Source organism: Anomaloglossus baeobatrachus, chromosome 12 (genome assembly GCF_048569485.1).
Source record: "Anomaloglossus baeobatrachus isolate aAnoBae1 chromosome 12, aAnoBae1.hap1, whole genome shotgun sequence".
Classification (NCBI taxonomy): domain Eukaryota; kingdom Metazoa; phylum Chordata; class Amphibia; order Anura; family Aromobatidae; genus Anomaloglossus; species Anomaloglossus baeobatrachus.
In genome coordinates this window covers 18,443,070-18,450,088 of record NC_134364.1, presented here as the reverse complement: position 1 = coordinate 18,450,088, position 7,019 = coordinate 18,443,070, and positions in this window count along the sequence as shown.

Here is a 7,019-nt window from a genome sequence, read left to right as displayed (position 1 = left end):
TTCCAGTGTTCTTTTCGCTGGGGGCACGTGTAGGAAACATCTGTGGGAAGGATCCTAGAAACCTGGGTACAGCGCCCCCCTGTGGCCAGACGCAACAAGGTAACTGCTGGAACTGTGTATGCCTGTTTGTAACCCATGCTTTGATTGTAACTGTACTCTGACATATGTATATTCTGTAGATTCCCTATTGTATATATTGTAGTTTCTAGTGTGCTTTAGGCTGATTAAATTATATAATTAATCTTGGGCTGTTCTGTTATCTCGATCTTGAATCCCACGTCTGTGTGTTCGGCTAATAGTTACCGTAAATCGGTTGGTGGCAGCGAATTGTGCCAAGGATTATTGTGGGGAGGCCAGTGAGATTCGGGGAGATTTTATATATTCCGCCCGCGGAGGTCGGGGGAATATATACCCTACTCTCACCGGGGACCCTTCAATAATCGGCATAAGTAGTATAGCGGCCTCCTTGCTTATGGTCGGGCAATTCCATAATTGGCCTGACTATAAGAGGGGCGCTAGAGAGCGCGTCACGTGCTCTGTCTGTCGGTCGGGAGGTATAAAGGAGGGGTGACCCCCACTTGTTACCCCCCGATTGTGACGTACTGGTAGCCAGCGCGGGGGATTTCTGAGTGACCCCCCCCGGTGGTTTGTGACACCTACCTTCACCACAACCCGTGGGTGGCGTCACGGACTAACTCCCCCAAACCAACCACCCCTTTCACTCACGGACGAGGAGCGCCACTCGAGTCCCCGGATCCGGCCCACCGCTCGAGCCACCGAGCAGCAGCGCCGGACCCGAGCGTTAGCGAGCGCAGCGGCGGCATCCTCCCCACTCACGACATACACACACACACACACGTGTGTATATATATATATATATATATATATATATATATATATAGTATACGGTATATATACAGTGTGTGTATATATATATATATATATATATGTGTGTGTTGAAATCGATAGAGATAATAAATAATAAAATAAAATGTATATAAATAATAGTGAATAAATAAAACATAAATACTAAACTATCTATATAACTATATTAGAACTATAACTATATAATCAATGAAAATACTTTGTATTTGTTACTATTATTTATTCCATTAGCTATTATTTTTATTAGTGTTAATATTTGTTGCTATTGGGCCACTGAACTCTACTAATAATAATAATAATACTTTTCAATCTGCAGAATCCTGATATTTTCTCTATTTTCCAATACACCCTAAAATACCCAGTAAAGCTAGTTGCTCTCAGTGTGGATAATCTGCAGCCCCCCATGCCCCTTCTGTTGGTGGGTCCCCCTGTTGGCTGTGTGGCACCCCCTCTACTGGTGTTGTGTCCCCCTGTTGGGTGTGTGGCATCTCCTCTGCTGGAGGTGGGTCCCCTCTGGTGGGTGGGTGGCACTTCCTCTGCTGGTGGTGGGTCCCCCTGTTGGCTGCATGGCACCTCCTCTGCTGGGTTCCTCTTTTGGGCGTGTGGCACCTCCTCTGCTGGTGGTGGGTCCCCCTGTTGGCTGTGTGGCACTTTCTTTGCAGGTGGTGGGTCCCCCTGTTGGGTGTGTGGCACCTCCTCTGCGGGTGGTGGGTCCCCCTGTTGGGTGTGTGGCACTTCCTTTGCTGGTGGTGGATACCCCTGTTGGGTGGGTGGCACTTACTTTGCTGGTGGTGGATACCCCTGTTGGGTGTGTGGCACCTCCAGCTGGTGGTGTGTCCCCCTGTTGGGTGTGTGGCATCTCCTGCTGGTGTTGGGTGTGTTGTGTAGCACCTCCTCTACTGGTGGTGGGTCTACCTGTTGGGTGTGTGTCACCTCCTCTGCTGGTGGCGTGTACCCCTGTTGGGTGTGTGGCATTTCCTCTGCTGGTGGCGGGTCTCCCTGTTGGGTGTGTGGCACCTCCTCTACTGGTGGCGGGTCTCCCTGTTGGGTGTGTGGCACCTCCTCTACTGGTGGTGGGTCTCCCTGTTGGGTGTGTGGCACTTCCTCTGCTGGTGGTGGGTCTCCCTGTTGGGTGTGTGGCACTTCCTCTGCTGGTGGTGGGTCTCCCTGTTGGGTGTGTGGCATTTCCTCTGCTGGTGGTGGGTCTCCCTGTTGGGTGTGTGGCACCTCTTCTACTGGTGGTGGGTCTACCTGTTGGGTGTGTGGCACCTCCTCTGCTGGTGGTGGGTCTCCCTGTTGGGTGTGTGGCACTTCCTCTGCTGGTGGTGGGTCTCCCTGTTGGGTGTGTGGCACCTCCTCTACTGGTGGTGGGTCTACCTGTTGGGTGTGTGGCACCTCCTCTGCTGGTGGTGGGTCTCCCTGTTGGGTGTGTGGCACTTCCTCTGCTGGTGGTGGGTCTCCCTGTTGGGTGTGTGGCACCTCCTCTACTGGTGGTGGGTCTACCTGTTGGGTGTGTGGCACCTCCTCTGCTGGTGGTGGGTCTCCCTGTTGGGTGTGTGGCACTTCCTCTGCTGGTGGTGGGTCCCCCACTTGGGTGTGTGGCACTTCCTCTGCTGGTGGTGGGTCCCCCACTTGGGTGTGTGGCACTTCCTCTGCTGGTGGTGGGTCCCCCACTTGGGTGTGTGGCACTTCCTCTGCTGGTGGTGGGTCCCCCACTTGGGTGTGTGGCATCTCCTCTGCTGGTGGTGGGTTCCCTTGTTGGCTGTGTGGCACATCCTGCACTACAGTGTGCACTGTCTCTCTAGCTCTCTCTGTCTCTTCTTCTCTCTATCTCTTCCTCTCTCTCCAGCCCCTTCTGTCTCTCCAGTTCTCTCTGTCTGTGTCTGTTCCTCTGTCTCCCACTCTGTCTCTCCAGCTCTTTATCTTTCTCTGTCTCTCCAGCACTCTCTGTCTCTCTCTTCCTCTGTCTCTACAGCTCTCTCTGTCTCTTCCTTCTTTGCTCTCTGTCTCTCCAAGTCTCTGTGCCTCTCTTTCTGACTCTCTCCTCTCTCTGTCTGTTCCTCTCTCTTACTCTCTAACTTGTCTCTCTTTGTCTCTCTCGGTCTCTTCCTCTCTCTCTCACTTTGTCTCATCCTCTGTCTGGCTCTTCCTCTTTGTCTCTTCCTCTCTGTCTCTCCAGCTCTCTCTGTCTCTTCCTTTTTCTTTTCCTCACTCTCTGTCACTTCCTCTCTCTGTCTCTTTCTCTATCTCTTCCTCCCTCTCTGTCTCTTCCTCTGTCTCTCCAGCTCTCTCTGTTTCTTTCTCTCTCTATCTCTTCTTCTATGTCCTCTATCTTTTGCTTCCTTCTCCTTCTGTCTCTTCTTCTCTGTCTCCAGCTTTCTTTCTCTCCAGCTCTCTTCTTTCTCTCTCTTGTTCTCTCTCTTCCTCCCCCTCTTCCTCTCTCTCTCTGTCTCTTGCCCTCCCACACTCTCTTCTTCTCTCTCTCTCTCTCTTCCTCTCTGGCTCTCTCTCTGTCTCACTCTTCCTCTCTCTCTCTTCCTCTCTGTCTCTTCTCCTCTGCTTCTTCCCCTCCCTCTCTCTCCTGCCTCCCTCTCTCGCTATCGCTACCTCTTTCTTTCTCTCGCCCCTTTCTCTCTGTCTCTTTCTCTCTGCAGCTCTCTTTCTCTCTCCAGCTCTCACTTTGTCTCTCTCTTCCTCTGTCTCTTCCCCTCCAGATCTTTCTCTACTCACTCTCTCCAGCTCTCTCTTCCTCTTCCCCTCTCTCACTCTCTTCATCTCTGCCTCCTCCCCTCTCTCTTCCTCTGTCTCTCCAGCATTCTCTCCTTCCTCTCTGTCTCTCTCTTCCTCTGTCTCTTCCACTCTCTTTCTGTCTTCCTCTCCAGTTCTCTCTCTTCCTGTCTCTCCAGCACTCTTTCTGTGTCTCTCTCTCCTCCTCTGTCTCTTCCTGCCTCTTTCCTCCCTCTCTATACTGCCTCTCTCTTCCCCTCTGCCTCTTCCCCTCCCTCCTGACTCTCTCTTCCTCTCTCGCTCTGCCTTTCTCTATCTTCTCCTCCTTCTCTCCCCTCCCTCTCTCTCCTGACTCTGTCTCTTCCCCTCCCTCTTTCTCCTGCCTCTCTGTTTCTCTGCCTCTCTCTCTCTTCCCCTCTGTCTTTCTCTGCCTTGCTCACAGTCATTCCTCTCTCTATCTCTGTCTCTTCCTCTCTCTCTCTTCCCTTCCCTCTCTTCCTCTCTCTGTGTCTCTACCTCTCTCTCTTCTCCTCTCTCTTTCTCTGCCTTGGTCACAGTCATTCCTCTCTCTATCTCTCTCTCTTCCTCTCCCCCTGTCTCTGCCTCTCTCTAGTCCTTTATAGCCACAAGAACCATTAGGGACGGTGTTTAACCTAAAAAGATAAACTTTATTTCTTCATATAAAAATTATATTAACAATTACATGTGTCAAGCAAGGATCGTAATCACACTGGACATGTCAACATACTTATATTGTACCAGTGAACTCTACTCATGTTGTACCAGTAAGCTCTATAGTGCTGTCAAAAACCTGGTTACAACTTCAGAAACCTATAGCCATTATTCAGCCTCACCCAAGATTACTGTAACCACCTCTAGAGGAAAATACTATTTGTGTAACTAATCTAATTCAAGTTACTATTATAGTTCTCACTGGCATCAATATTCTGATTTTCACCATTTACAAAGGTTCTACCTGACCCAATCAGAGCTCCGGCACCACTATTAAAGGGCGCTTCTTTTAAAAAGATGCACACACGTCCCCTGAAGAAGTGGGAAACGCGCGTCGGGACAGCGGACGGTCACACTAAGTACTAATACAGGTCAGTGTATCTCTACATCACCATGGGCTGCATCTACCCTTTTGGGGAAGCAATGGTTGGCAGCGGGGACGCCCGGTTACTGGGGGTCACCTTACTGGCAAAATAATCATTCAGGTCTCACTTCTATTTTTGGTGGTATCAGTCTGATTGGGTCAGGTAGAACCTTTGTAAATGGTGAAAATCAGAATATTGATGCCAGTGAGAACTATAATAGTAACTTGAATTAGATTAGTTACACAAATAGTATTTTCCTCTAGAGGTGGTTACAGTAATCTTGGGTGAGGCTGAATAATGGCTATAGGTTTCTGAAGTTGTAACCAGGTTTTTGACAGCACTATAGAGCTTACTGGTACAACATGAGTAGAGTTCACTGGTACAATATAAGTATGTTGACATGTCCAGTGTGATTACGATCCTTGCTTGACACATGTAATTGTTAATATAATTTTTATATGAAGAAATAAAGTTTATCTTTTTAGGTTAAACACCGTCCCTAATGGTTCTTGTGGCTATAAAGTGTTTTTGGTGTAAAACCTGAGTATGAGGGTCATAGAATTTGGACAAATGATGTACACTCTCTCTAGTCCTCTCTACTGACTCTCTGTCTGTCTCTCTCTTCCCATCTGTCTCTTTCTCTGCCTTGCTCACAGTCATTCCTGTGTCTCTTCCCCCCTCTATCTCTTCCCCTCTGTCTCTTTCATTCCCTCTCTCTCCAGCTCTCTCTTCCTCTCTGTCTCTCTCTCTTCCTATGTCTCTCCAGCTCTGTCTCTTCCACTCTGCCTCTCTTACTCTCCAGCTCTCTGTCCCTTCCTCTGTCTCTCCAGCTTTCTTTCTCTTCCTCTCTCTACTGCCTCTCTTTCCCTTCCTCTCTCTCTCTCTCTTCCTCTACCCGTCTCTTCCGCTCCCTCTTCCCCTCCCTCTCTGTCTCATCCCCTCCCTCTCTCCTGACTCTCTCTTCCTGTCTCTCCAGCTCTCTCTTCCTCTGTCTCTCCAACTCTCTGTCTCTTCCTCTGTCTCACCAGCTTCCTCTCTTCCTCTCCCCCTGTCTCTTCCTCTCTGTCTCTTCCCCTCCCACTCTCTCCTGCCTCTCTCTTCCTCTCTCTGTCTCTCTCTTCCCCTCCCTCTCTCCTGCCTCTGTCTCTCTCTTCCTCTCCCCCTCTCTCCTGCCTCTCTCTTCCCCTCCCTCTTCTGCCTCTATCTTCCCCTCACTCTCCTGCCTGTCTCTTCCTCTCCCCCTATCTCTTCCCTCTCTCTCTTCCTCTGTCTCTTCCCTTCCCTCTCTCTCTCTTCCTCTCCCCCTGTCTCTTCCCCTCCCTCTCTCTTCCTCTCTGTCTCTTCCCCTCCCTCTCTCCTGCCTCTGTCTCTCTCTTCCTCTCCCCCTGTCTCTTCCCCTCCCTCTCTCTCCTGCCGCTCTCTTCCTCTCTCTCGCTCTTCCCCTCCATCTCTCCTGCCTCTGTCTCTTCCTTTCCCCCTGACTCTGCCTCTCTGTCTCTTCCCCTCTCTCTCCTGCCTCTCTCTGCCTCTTTCTCTTCTCCTCTGTCTCTTTCTCTGCCTTGCTCATAGTCATTCCTCTCTCTGTCTCTTCCCCTCCCTCTCTCTCCTGCCTCTCTCTCTCTTCCCATCCCTCTCTCCTGCCTCTGTCTCTCTCTCTCTTCCTCTCCCCCTGTCTCTTCCCCTCCCACTCTCTCCTATCTAACTCTCTTCCTCACCCCTGTCTCTTCCCCTCCCACTCTCTCCTGCCTCTCTCTTCCCCTCCCTCTCTCCTGCCTCTCTCTTCCCCTCCCTCTCTCCTGCCTCTCTCTCTTCCTCTCCCCCTGTCTCTGCCTCTCTGTGTCTTCCCCTCCCTCTCTCTGTGTCTCTGCCTCTTTCTCTCTTCCCCTCCCTCTCTCTCCTGCCTCTCTCTTCCCCTCTCTCCTGCCTCTGTCTCTCTCTTCCTCTCCCCCTGTCTCTTCCCCTCCCTCTCCTGCCTCTCTCTTCCTCTCTCTGTGTCTCTGCCTCTCTCTCTTCCTCTCCCCCTGTCTCTTCCTCTCTGTCTCTTCTTCTCTGTCTCTTCCCCTCTCCTGCATCTGTCTCTCTTCCTCTCCCCCTGTCTCTTCCCCTCCCACTCTCTCCTGCCTCTCTCTTCCCCTCCCTCTCTCCTGCCTCTCTCTTCCCCTCCCTCTCTCCTGCCTCTCTCTCTTCCTCTCCCCCTGTCTCTGCCTCTCTGTGTCTTCCCCTCCCTCTCTCTGTGTCTCTGCCTCTTTCTCTCTTCCCCTCCCTCTCTCCTGCCTCTCTCTTCCCCTCTCTCCTGCCTCTGTCTCTCTC